This window comes from Sinohyriopsis cumingii, chromosome 17 (genome assembly GCF_028554795.1).
Source record: "Sinohyriopsis cumingii isolate HCF-2022 chromosome 17, ASM2855479v2, whole genome shotgun sequence".
Lineage (NCBI taxonomy): Eukaryota > Metazoa > Mollusca > Bivalvia > Unionida > Unionidae > Sinohyriopsis > Sinohyriopsis cumingii.
In genome coordinates this window covers 64,609,429-64,623,854 of record NC_142977.1, presented here as the reverse complement: position 1 = coordinate 64,623,854, position 14,426 = coordinate 64,609,429, and the positions used below count along the sequence as shown (strand labels likewise).

The window sequence follows — 14,426 nt, the reverse complement described above, 5'->3', positions numbered from 1 at the left end:
TTTAACTATAGTGCAATATTTCTAAAATTTCAATAAGAGAAAATGAAGGTACTGTTCTTTTATATGTCTACAATAATAATGTTTACTCATTTCATTGTGAAATTTACTTAGTGAATTCGAATCTTCAGTAACATTATTAGACAAATTTAAGGCTTTTCCACTAATACTTGCTCCATAAAACTTCTAGAGGCGCTGCAGGGGGCCCCGAGTGGCCGAGTGGTCTAAAGCGCTCACCGTTCCGGATCACTGCCATCTCACCTCTGTCTGCGTGGGTTCGAGTCCAAGGCTGGGCTAGCGTGGGTACGTGGGAAAGCCTGTCAGTAGCTTATCGTGGGTCGGTGGTTCTTCCCTGTGTTTTCCAGGGTTCTTCATCCACCAGTTATACTGGCCGCCATGTATAGCCTATCTTGTGCTGAAAAATGGCGTTAAACTCTAGAACAACAACAAGAGGCGCTGCAGGAAAAAATCAATATATGTGACAGAGCGGTCTGAGCCATTCGTTATCATATTAAACTAGTCATGGGGCACTAAACAGGGGATATGGAATGATCTTTGCATACCGTTGCTGACAGATTATGTTTCAGTTTATAATACACAATGTGCGTATTGTTATACCAACTTTTAGACTGGGTGCTGCTGAAGAGTGATTGACGTTAAAATAATCGTGTCATTTCTGATGATAAGTATAAATACAGACTAGTGTGTTTTGACCATTCAGGAAACATGGGGCGAGATAATGATGCTTACTCAGATATGTCACATATTCCGTGGAGTTGGGAAAACCTCTCAGGTAACACTGTACAATTACTGGACACTTTTTTTTAGTGAAATGAATGTAAGTGATCTAGAAAACCATTTCAAAACTTTAGAAAAAGACAAATTCAAATATTTCTCTAGCCAATTCTTGAAATATCTACATAAAATGTTTTGTAGTATGGACATGAGGGATAAAATGGAAACACTGGATAAACTAAAACAATATGGATATTTTATGAAATGTTTTTCTTGCTGCGAAGAAAAGATTAGTGTGACTGTCCAAAAGAAGACAAAAAAATTACCCTACAACTCTGATATTTCAAATCTTGAAGAATATTCACTTTTAAAAATAGACCTTAATTCTGAATCAAAAATTCAATTTAATCATAAAAAAATTATGACATTAGTAAATCAATTTGCAAAAATATCAGATATAATTTTGGACTATGATGAAGAATGTGCCAAGTCATTCAAATTTTATGTTACACATGCAAAAGATAAATACTTTATATGTGATATATTGATATATTTTGAATTTAGGTTCAGTGATATAAACATTGCAGGACCGAAATCTATTACCGTGGCTCATATAGAAAATAGCAAGATATGTAAATCTTTGCAGAATGTGTTTACATTAACCTCTTTTCCGCAATATGTTGAATTTATTTGCTTCTTCGGTGCACTTGGCCCTATAAAAGAAAAGGAGGAGACATTTATATATTTACAATGTGGAGACTTTGTTTACAAAATGAATCTAAGTAATTTCTACTTCAGTTTTGGGGGCATTTTAACGGACAACTGGCCTTGGCATGAAAACAATAATCCCGAAATCCTTCTGATTCTGAAGTCCTCCATTACAAAACATTCAACAACAAAAATGGTCAAATTATAAAACGTTTAATCGACTTCCAAAGTGGCAATAACAGCCAAAAATATTTTGACGTAGCTACAGCTATACTCCTTGGAAATCATGAAACCATATCGTCTAAAATAGATATTCCTATAGTGACTTGTGTAAATGCAATCTTTCTTGCAGAACCAATTCGCAATCCAGTAACAATTTTTGTTAATTTGATCGGCCTAGAAAAAAACAAAAATAATAGCCTAACAGCAGTAGAGTTCTTGCAAAACCATAACATGGCATATTCAGGTTCATGGCCCAAAAAATGACGGGGTCCCTGTATATTCCTCCCTCTGAAACTATTCAGAGGCAAACATATTGTCTGAAACAATATCTTTCTGATCATAAACCTTACTAACATCATTTAAAACTTGAATTTTCATTCCTTTAGTTTGGAAAAACACAAAACTGCCGTGTTTTTCAATGAAAAAGAAATATTTTTAAATGCAATCAATGTTCTTTAACAACAATATGTTGTTAACATAAAAATATATGCATATTCTGCATAAATTTAAATTTTCAAGCCTTTTCAAAAATGCCTTAATTTACATAAAAATTAAAAGTGAACTTTGTTTTGTAAAAACACAAAATAACCGTGTTTGTTAATTCACAAGATTTCTCAACAATAATATGTTGCTAAAAAAAACAAGAAATGTTTTCAATAAAAATGAATGCTTTTAAATACAAGAAATGTTGGACCGTTCCGGAGGTCTCGGATGTGAGAGGTCGTGGTTATAAACCCCGGCCGAGTCATACCAAAGACTACAAAAATGGTACTAACATCTGCCTCGCTTGGCGCTCAGCATTAAGGGGTTAGTGTTAGGACTGGTCGGCCTGGTGTCAGGATAATGTGACTGGGTGGGACATTCATGTATTATAAATAAACCAATTGTTGAGTGTTTTTTAAACACTGTGTTTTACATACAAAACTATGCATTGAAAATACAAAAAACTGTTAAATAATAAAAAGACATGTTTTAAAATGCAAATAAACTTTAAGTTTCAAACACAAACGCGACACAAACAAGTTGCTTTTGTGTTTGAAACTTAAAGTTTATTTGCATTTTAAAAAATAAAAAATTATGTTTTTTAAATTTATTTGCTTATAAAGGTATAGGCATATCTGTTTTAAATTCAATACACAAAAGCTATGTGTTTTAAAGACTTTCTTTCCAATTGTTTTAACATATTGGTCATAATATATAAAATTACAAAATTAAGAAGTTAAAAAATTACTAAAATCACAGATGCAAAAATATTTTTCCTGGAATATGTGGCTATCTTCCCATGTTTTCTACCTCTATCTCTCGGTCTATCCACATGTGGGGAGCAAGTGTAGTGGGTTCGGTTCCCACCCAGGCCAACCCATGTCGAATGCTTAGATATATCCTTTAGAAAGGAATTTAGTATTTCCATTAAAACTGCGATTTGGAGTAGAAAGCTCTAGAATACTATTCGAAAAGCACAGAAAATAATAAGAACGAATGACACTTTTGCTGAAGAGTATTGTGTGATGTCATGACTTAAGTTTCGTAAGACCGCATAGGCAAACAGAAAATCAAAGAGATATTATCCAAAGAGTTCACATTAAGTTATCCTATCGGATATCATTATCCCCGGAAAAGAATCTGTGTCATGTTATATCTGTGCAAAAATGAAAAATCCAGATTGTCTCCAAAGCTTTATATCTGGTTAACAGCAGACAAAGAAATGATTCCAAACCTTTATCAAACGCCATCTAAAACAGACGAGGAAGAGTATATGGCTGGATTGTCTGTCGAAGCTTCTAACTGATTGAAATTGATATCTTTGATTTTATTGACTGACATCTTTATTTCTTCCACAACGCATATAATACAGTAAGTCTTACAAATACATCAAGGATTAAAAAGGAACTCTTACGGGCCACTTAAGAAACGAAACTATACAATATTAAACATGGATTACAACTGTTGACAAGATCACGTGAATACTGCGCATCCAGTGGAGAAGTAAGAGAGAACATTTCTGGCGTTTTGTCCAATATGAATAGAGGATTCCTTATTCTACACCCCGAGGATTTAAAATGAGCTAGATATAGGAGTACTGAAGCTAACATCATAAACAACAAATAAACAACGACATTATTACACGAGGCATAACAGTTAATATAAACAGCAGCATCCGCAGATGAAAACAACTTGGATACGATATTGGTACCAACTCAACATAATTGAAGAGAAGCTGGAAACTGCCTGAGTACTTCCCATACCATGGACGTGATCAAACTGTCATCAGCCAATAGGTTCTGAAATCTATTGAGCCATGCATCTTCAGTTAGTCTGCATTTCGAAACATTTTCATATGAAGTACAAACTTTTATTGGACTTGAGAATAGTACAAGTAAAAATACTATCAGAAAATCAACTCTGAAAGTAACCAAATATTTTGTCTGACAGGATAATCTGCAGTACTTGTAATACCATCTGAGCAAACTTTAAATCGCAGGAATGCATCAACGTGAAGTCGAAGTTTTAGGCCATATCTTTAACTGTTCGCTGAACTCCTTTCTCTGAAAGTTTCTCAAAACTGCTGTCTTAGACACCAACGAATTCAAAAGTTAAGAAAAATACGCTAAAATTGGTTTTGAGAATTAATTCACATTTGACCTGTTTATCTAAACGATGTACCAACTTCCAAAATCAAAATACAGTTTAATTAATGAATCGAGATTTTGAACAGCTTTATTCAAAACGTTTTCATGAGGATAGACCGATAGATAGAGAAGCTCTTCCGTGAGGAGGCCTCCGCGTGGCATGAGCTGGGCAACAGCATCTAAATCTCGTTCTACGAATAAATACACCCGCATACTCATTTCTGTTGCTATTTTTTAAAAGACATACTTATTGGGGAACTTTTGTTAATATTGGATGAATATATCGATGTTCAAAATAATTGATCTTACATATGTTATACAGTGAAATCTCTGTATCTGCTTTCTTTTGCTTTGACAGGCATTGACTCGAATTGTTTGGCGGTTCACTAGAATCTTTCTTATGAGATATAGGGATAAATTAGTTCGGGATTTGATGCTGGCTAACATCCTCACTGGTAGTAATATTTCTTGAAACCAGAGAACATTAGGAAGTATAAAATTAAAAACACTGTGTCAATAAATGAAAGTTTCTAATAAGTACCGAATACATGAGCGTGACTATGATTTAAAAATTGTGGTTTACATGATTATTATCCTCGCTTTAATTTGCCATATTATGTTAAAGACAACGCTGATTACAATACAAATGCTACAGATTAACAGCTGTTTAAATAGTTCATGTGTGAAACCCCACTTCACACGGAAGACGGTTGCACTCTATCTACAGTCTGAATTTAGCTGTAATTGAAAACGATGGTTTTATTGGGATTCGACAGAGTTTAAGACATTAAAAGCTACCTTACACAAGACGGTTGGATGAATGGGGATAAGGAAGTTAGATTATTTCCTTTTGTAAATAAGGGAGAGAAAGTGAAGTAAAATAAGTAAAATTTAGCCACAATTTATTGTCTAGTGCTACATTTTGTAAAATAATTAATCCTAGCATGTTATCTGCTCATTGCGTTATTATATTCTTTATGAATAATTTGCATATTTTTATATATGACGTTCTAAGTGACGTTATCAAACCTAATATAATGATTTATTTAGAACGGGTAGCTATTACATACCTATTGAATCTTACATGCTAGGTCTGGCGTTCGATACAGATGTTCAATCTGTGTTTATCTCTGGCACCTTCAAAATACCTGTCGTCCACTCAGCATGCGCTACCACTTCAAATATTCACCAACAGCCTACATCAAATATCGGAAATAATGTATTGCTATAAATTTAAAATAATTGTGTGTAATATCCCGAGTTGTTAATAGAAAGAAAAAAAAATTCAAGAAAATGTATCTGTGTTGTCTGCTATCATCACTGGTGGAAATGGCTTATTTCGCTACTGGGACCAAAAGGGGATGTATCATAGGTAGGGACTAGAAGTTTCATGGGAATCTCACAGTACGTATCGTCGAGAAATTAGAGTTAGCTTAGGCTCACAATACTATTTTTGACAGAATCTTGACACTTAGTTCTCAGATGAAGATGGTATGCGAACTGGTACAAAATAATGACAAGGTATGTTGTGTGTTTATGTTTTAAGGACTTAAGGGCATTTTTCAGCACATGGTAGGCTATAAATGGCGGACAGTTTATCTGGTGAAGAAACAACCCGGGAGAGTCTCAGGAACAATCCCCGACCGTTGAAAAGCTGCAGGCAGCTTTCTCACAAACCAAATATAACGGGCTGCTAGAAAGATTCTCTTTTTAAGAGAAAACTAAAATAATAAACATTATCCGAATCAGACACTTATATATGTGCCTATTATATTTTAGACTTTCCGGAATGTTTATGGAGCAAATATAAGTGGAAGAATTTACAACTTGTCTATTAATATTAAGAAGATTCGAATTCAGTGAGTAAATCTGACGATGAAATTGATAAGCACTTGCAATATAAATGTAGGCGTATCATAAAGAAGAGTATTTCCTTATCTCTAACTGAACGTTTAAACGATTTACAGCAGTAATAAAATACGGGTCTGGGTCACCCTCACAACATGCTGTGTATTCGACCCAGATATCATGACAGTGCTGCCTGCACCAGGCAACATCACATATGATGAACCAGCACACGTTTTGCGTAGCCGATTGTTCCCCAACAAGAAACTGGTCCACAAGCAGAGCTTTCGATTCTTTTCAACATAAATCGGTAATCAGGCTGTATTATAAAATGACCATATTGGTTATACATTACTCTACCGCGAACCAAATGTTTAGGCTGACAAAGACAAGCCTGTTAACTAAAAATCGCGACTTGCTTGAATAGGTGCACACAGTTTTAACACTTTAGGCTGTCTGCTACAAATGTGCATAGCATACATTCACTGAAAAGCCACACTATAGCCTGGTACCCTGTCAATCCATGGTGCTTTACACACAACGCCAAATACTCACCATAGAATGGTCGATATCAGAGAAAAAAATTCAAGATGGTAGAGGTCATTAAAAAATGATTCAGTAATAATGTTGTTGTTTCGGATTTAACGTCATTCCCAAGTTCAGGATAGATGGCTTATATTGTAAATGCGTTAACGAAACATGAAACGGGGTCGGGGTGGGTGCTATGAGGTTGGCAATGCAAAGGATACATATTTAAGTAATGCAATATTTGGAATTTAACAGTTTTACCATTTCAATCTATCTTATTTAGAAGAAGAAAAAATATTTTGCTGGCTACGACTTTATAGCCACGATTGGAAATCTGAAATGGCAAGTATTAATATCAGTACTACGTGAAATACGTGCTTACAGACTAGGTAGAGATCTATATTTTGATTCACTGGTTCGTTTTGCTACACACATTATTATATGTGTATAGCTATCAAATGAATAATGTTAACATGAAGGAAAATTAAACGTACTCTGCTCTAAGTTACAAACTGGATTTACCTTGCCGCTGTTAAACTCTGACAATGATAATGGATCTCTTTCAGAAAAATAACTCATCTTGGAACTTAATATGTGCAGTGCGGACATTTTGACCTCATGGTATGAAATGTATACATGCTAAATTTCACGTGTCTGCAACCGGGAGGTTTATGTAATTGAGTGAAGAAGTTTAAGAGGACTAAAGTCACGATTTAAAATAATCGATATTTTATATGGTTGTTGATACGTTATAATCACAGAGGCTTTATTTTCTCTTCTTATAAGTTTCCTAACTTATCGATCTAAATGGGACATTGTTATGCCCATCTCGTATGCGTACACGTTTTTATTTCCGTTTATTTCACAATTGAATTTTTGATTCTGTCAGCTTCACGTAGTTGTGGTTGAATAACCAAATTTCTCAGTCTTGATCAACATCATTTTAGATATTTGAATGTAAATTTATTACACATTTTATACCAAAAGTCTCTGAAACGTACTAGTACGCCACCTTAGGAACGTTATGTACATTATATTGGTCATTAATGCTAGCGTTTGATTGGTACATATTTAACTCCAGATTTGAAATATGCTCACGTCAACTGTATTTTAGACAGACAGGAAAGGAAATCACCAATTGAACAAATCAAGTAAAGGAATGAGGGTTAAGACATAGGGGGAAAATATGAAACGAAGATGAAAAATATATGAATAGAAACAGTCTTTATTTAGAAAGGGAGGTACAAAACTGAAGTGTTATATACACTAAAAAGATAAATATAATATACAAGTGTGAACAAAGCTTCTTGAAACACGTCACGTATTATAATCATTCGTCCATGTAGTGCTACTGTTTGAGTCTAAGCTGAAGACATCAGTGGAGAAAACGGGCTCGAAAAGATTTTTGAATTGTTTAGACTGATAACCTTCTTCGTAACAAAGAAGTATTTTTCGAAAGCAATCTACGTATTTTCCACATAATGGAAGTGAGATAAATGTTTATGCTGCTATGCCAAAACTTGCACAGGGTAATTAATGTGTTTGATCAGGACTTTCAATGCTCATGTATGAAAAAAATTTGTAATATTGTCCTTCTACATTACCAGCCATTGTGTCAATTGCAAACTCTCAAGGACCCAGACTTTCTGAAAAAGCTCAGATTTCTTAACAGTGGTCCTATTCAAGCGACTTTTAGTTACACACAGTAAATCACGATATATAGGTATACACCATATTTTGTATTTACATGTCTCTGATAATATAATGTTTTATATAATCATCTAACACATATGAGAGTGTACAGTAATAATTTTGTACATTTTATTTCTGTCATCCTTTAGTGTTGTTTGCAAATCTAACTACCATGTCATACCTACATGCATTACATAACATCAACGAAACAGAGTGTAATTTTTATGCGCTAAGAAAAATACTAGAAATTGCCACTTTCCTACATAGATCCCTTTTTATATAAATGTTAAAACATCAATAGCAAGAGAATACTTCATTCACATACCTTAATTTGGGCAGTTTCCTTTGAATGTTCACCTCAAAATATTCAGAGCATAGGTACTGGTGATGATATTCAAACAACTTGTTTATTATACTGGTTCAGAAAGACTCATTAAATCCGATTTGAATAATACAACAGTATACAGGCTTAAACATTCTAACCATCACTGTAAATGAATACTGGAATGCTCATCTATATTCGTTTGAAGAAATTTAGTCTCTAGCAAATGGTTTTGTTAGGAACAATAACACGCTGTTTTTGCCTTTCATTATGGTTACAACGGTATGTGGATGAATTTACACTGAACGTACTGGAGTAATAAGTTTGCCAGAATATAAGCAACAAACATTATCCTGTTTGTTTTCATTTATGTTGTAACGGATGTTGCTGGGTTTCAAAAACTATATATTCATCCGTAATTTTGACTCTAAACATACAGCTTTTAAATTAGAATTATTGTTGATTACGGAAATCAGTTTTCAACTTTATAAAACGTCTAGATAAAGGGACCTATAAACATTTCATCGTATTTTAAGTCTTTCTTTTTCAATACATGTGCTATCTTTGTGTGCAGACTTTTGGCAAGATAGCATACTCCATTTTGATGACTCATATATAAGTTTGCAAATATTATATTAGCAGATTAAATAATAGAACTAGAAATTTATATTTAGCGGCTGACCTTAAGTTTTACGTTGGTATTTGTTAACAGAGATTACGGGTTGACTCCCAATAAAGCGTACTTTCGAAAAGTATGAATTATAATTAATTTTTTGTGCGGTTTTTATATGCGACCAAGATACAAATACTACTCATTAATAGTGCATATACCTTTTGTTTGAAACTATTAAACAATCATTACCACTAAGAAGTATTAACCTAACGTCGCTGGGAATAAGTCTAAATTGTGTAGGAAAATTAGATTACCATTGGTTTCATGTATGTATGTATGTATGTATGTATGTATGTATGTATGTATGTATGCATGTATGCATGTATGTATGTACGTACGTACGTATGTATGTATGTATGCATGTATGTACGTACATACTTATCTACGTACGTACGTATGTATGTATGTATGTATGTATGTGTATGTGTGTTTGTATGTATGCATCAACCTATCATATTAATTGTCATTGAAATGATTCTGATTGTTATGATCTTTTATGCTGCAACTCGGATTAAGTAAGACACGTATCTTCAATACCCGATTCGCGACGTTCAATATCATCATATATTATTCTGGTTATCAATTTTGGCGGACACATTTTCTCTAGATGTTCCAAATATATTCTTGAATGACTCGGGTAAATCTAAAATTATCTCATTAAAAGGAACGTGTGTTTTCTTGCAACAAGGAAGAAAAAGGCACATAGTGGCTATGTGCCAAAAAACTCAGTATGAATTTTGCAATTATCTATAAAATGAACATACCTCATTTTAACAAGGTAGCATGTTATATCGGTCAATGTTTACGCTGTCAGTCTCAAACCAGCAATAACTGGTCAGTTGAAATCGGAACAAATCCATCGGTAGCATTAATTGACTGTTATCTAACACGTTTATTGTAGAGAGCATATGGTGAATGGGGAGAAAAGTACATACATTATTCTGGAATGATAAAATGGCTGGCAATTTAATCTATTTGGTATGAGGGGTGTGACTTATTAATATTGCTCATAGAAAAGTACTAAATACATCTATGTTTTAATGTGCAACAATTATTCAGCGCTTAATACAAATTACAGATGACGACTCCTTGATCTTTATCTGTTTCTTTTCTTTCTCCAATATAAATAAACTTACGTTTGTCAAGGAAACAAAACGACGCTCATGCTGAATATCGCAAACTGGGAAAGAGAGGATTTCTACGTTTCTTGGGTAGATATACGAAAACAGTTCATTCGTCAATCGCACTAATTGGATTATACTATCACCCTAAAAGCGTTACTTGCGTATCTTTTAAAGAATATTTACTAGTAAAATAAAACTGTGCAGCATTTGTCTCTAGTTATCAATATTGTTCAGTGGTGTTTCAATGGAAATATACTTACAACCGAGAAGAAATACATTCTAATGCAAGGTCAAAACACTAAATAGTGGTCAGATCCACAGTGTAGCTGAATTCGACCAGTTGTACCCTATCTTTTAATGTAGCGTTATCTATCGTTGAATCGAACATACCTTTATATTGAATTCTAAAGCAATGTTATATGTTCTTTCACATAAATGTATCTGGAGGAAATATAATCAGAATCTCATTTCTGATGATTGACAAATGAGAAATTATTCAGTTTATACAAAATTGCAACATCATTTATTGCAACGTAATATTTGCGTTCTGTCTACAATTAATTAGAACAAACGTCATTTATGCTATATTGTATCCTGTGTATGAATTATTTCAGTTTCACCTAATACAACAATTTCCCCGCAACTAACAGGCGCATTTACTTGTATATTCTGTTTTATAACTACATTTTATCGTTTTTGTGATTTTAATTTCAACTGAAACACCTTTACAGAATAACAAATTACATGTAATTTTTAGAAAACAGTTTAATGTATAGGGAAATATGTATAATATTTCAGAGCAAGTCAGATAATATCAGGTATCAAGTTAATAAGAGGTCTTTATCTGACTCACTCTTCCCACAAATACATTTATATGCAAACGATCAGAAAATGAACGCTTTACTAATTTAATGACACATGGTCCTTAAAACGAAATGTTCATTAACTAAACTAACAATTCAACGTTGCGGCAAAGTTGCACTAAAGTTGTGCTAATGATGTTATTTTACGCTGTGACAGCATGAGTTGGTAAACTTACTGAATTGTTGCTAGAACGTTGCTGTTGAACGTCAAAATTTAACATGCCTGCAGTATCCGTTCCGTATAACATTAAAACGACTGTATTGGAAACTGAAGAAGGAAAGATACTTTAGTTTCTGAAAGGTATATGGTCCACTGCCGTCAATAATGTCAAATTCCACAGCTAAACACTGCAATTATGTCAGTATGACCATCCATCTAGGAGGAATTGCGATATCAAAATTTAGAAAATTGATGCTATTGTTTCTACATTGGATATCAGATCGTCCTTAATGTCATATTCAACGAACTGAACATCTAACGTCAGTTTATCTTATCATCCATCAATGAAGAGTAGCGATAAGATGCGCGCGAAAGCGCAAATCACGAAAATATTGTACAAATATGCGCACTTGAAAAGCTGTGGTACATCATAACTTCTGCAAATTCGTTCAAAGTCCTGTATATAGAAATGTAGTCGTGCAGCAAAACGTTTCTTTTTAACTGTTAAGATAGGCTGAATAAAACAAATATAAAACTATTAAATGTTAAGGATGGTGTCAAAAGCAAGAAGGTATGTATGAATAGGAAAGAGGGTTCGTGGAAATCCCGCAAATTATTTAAAACACAAAACGTGAGTGACAGTGTGCCGTATTTCTCCTTCAGATAAAATACTAGCAGCATCTCTAAGATTTTACAAGACAGCTGCCATGATGGTCATAGTGGATCTCAAATCAGTGCCATTTTCATTTAGGATCAGCGAAGGATCAGAAGTCATTTGGTGAAAGCGCACTGTCCGTATGATCAACCATATAGGAAGGGTGGTGATAGTCTCAAAATTGCAGCCTTGGCGACCATATTTATGTCAGATCTGTACGATGTTCCTTTAGGATCAGCTAGACATCATAATACGTGTTTTAGTAAAAACTACAGATTGACATGTCCATCCTATGCGAGAAAACACAATAGCCATATAGGTGTTTGAGCGGGAATATTTTTGTTTAGACCCATGAAAACCTTGAAGTTTTATGGAAATCTTTAAATCTGCTTAGGAGGACTATTACTACCATTAGAACAAACAAAGCTGGAAATGTGACTACCCTTAAACTACCGGACGATTCAACAGCAAAATTTAGCATAAGGAGGTAAACATTAAATTTCACGATTTTATGGTGAATGTCTCAAGTTTATGCAATAATATGACTATTTGAATATATGCATTGTCCTCAAATATGCTGGCTATATATACAAAAAGTATTGGATATCCCATCGACGGATGAAATTATTTTAGTGGATCGTGATGCAGCAGGATGGTTTGGATTTTCCGGGCTGAAGGTAGATGCGTTTTTATTTAAGAAAATAAGCTGATATAAGAAAACCAATTCAGCACAAAGTTTATTATTACTTTATTATCTGTTTATATTCTAGAATATATTGCAATTAAAAATCAGAATCTGTACTTTCGATAGCAAAGTTAATTTGTGTCTTCGTCCTTTGCTCCTCTCCTGCACATTGTAACATAATTGTAATGTTTGAACAAAAGCTATGTAATAGGAAAGCATTGCTTGGACACGTAGAAGCAAAGTTAACTACTGTGGTGAAACTTCCTTCACTGCATATCTGATTCCGGTAAAGATGTTTATGTAGAATTAGTTCTTAGCTTTCAGACTCGTTTGTACAGTCTAGCCAATAGACTGTGATTTGGATTTTCCTAATAATTCAAGTCATTTAAATTCCATGTGAAGCAATTGTCTAATTTACTAAATTGAATGCAGATTTTATCTGTATTGTTACGTGTTTAGACGCTTACAAAATGTAACAGAAAATAGTGAAGACAACAAGCTTTGCAAAATATAACAAATATTTTTTTCCGTAGAAAAACAAGGTAATAACTGAGAAAGAGAACTTACGGTTCTGTGAATCAAATCCAAAATTAATCCAAGAATTAAAATATAGAAGTCGTATTATTAAAAAGCCGCAAACGAATCTGAGATAGAAGGCGATGACGTCTGTTGCAACATTCAAAAGGTTTTGTAAAACAACGTTTTTAATTTTATTACTTATTACCAGAGTGAGAATCATTTATTTCAGTTAAGGCCATACTGGGGGTACCTTCGGCATGATTTTACGTCTATTTTGTTCTGGAAAGGTAACCGTCTGACCCTCATACGGGAATCTGTTTTACGTCTTAATTAGTCGATGACTGTTTTCTGAATATAATTTGGTCATTCGCGTTCTAAACATTTGACGCTTAAATGGGTTTTCTTGTGACCAGGTTGAGTTGAGATTTTATTTTATGGAAAACAAGTGATTCTTTTTCCTTGAAATTTATAAGTGTTCGTAAATAATTCTTGGACAAAGACATTCATTGAAATTTATTCGGAATTCAAAACTGGATTAATTGTTTCAGTGATTCAATAAGGAACTGTTGAGAACAGCACATACTGGTTCTGAATCAAGGTCAGTAACTAGGTACAGTGTTTCTATATTATAACAGTCAGGTCAAGCAGAACTGAACTGAATTTCTGAAAAAAATGACAAATCCACTAGACTAAGATACCTTATAATGGAGTGTAAAACAAAATCACAAACAGATAATTAAATTTCATCTACCTAACAGTACAAAGTTGTATTCTCAAACTGAAAAATCAGATATCGGATTTTTGTATTTTACATTAATAACTTATAATTATTAAATTTTGTTACAACGGTTGATATTAAACCAACATTTTAAAAAAAATCTTTGAGCTGAGAGCTCATCTTTTTAATAATTGTCCATGGTTATTTTTATCTTCCTGAAGAATAACAAATTTTACGCTCTTGATTTAATCGTATGTTTAATGTGCAAACCTTGTTTCGAGGCCTTTTATAACAGAAAATAATTCTGTCCTCGCTCTATTGTGTTCAAACAATTTCTCGTTGTGTCAATA

The 14,426-nt window shown here is 33.6% G+C and overlaps 2 long non-coding RNA genes across 3 annotated transcripts in view; both read left to right on the top strand.

Annotated features, from left to right (window-relative positions):
- The window catches only part of LOC149779118 (uncharacterized), a 130,797-nt gene that overhangs the window by 28,154 nt on the left and 88,217 nt on the right, over positions 1 to 14,426 (top strand). The gene's annotated exons all lie outside the window — the stretch shown is intronic.
- On the top strand, positions 715 to 13,329 carry LOC149779119 (uncharacterized). The gene is made up of 2 exons (XR_016415370.1): positions 715 to 790; positions 12,163 to 13,329. It is a non-coding gene; the product is annotated as an uncharacterized LOC149779119 (long non-coding RNA).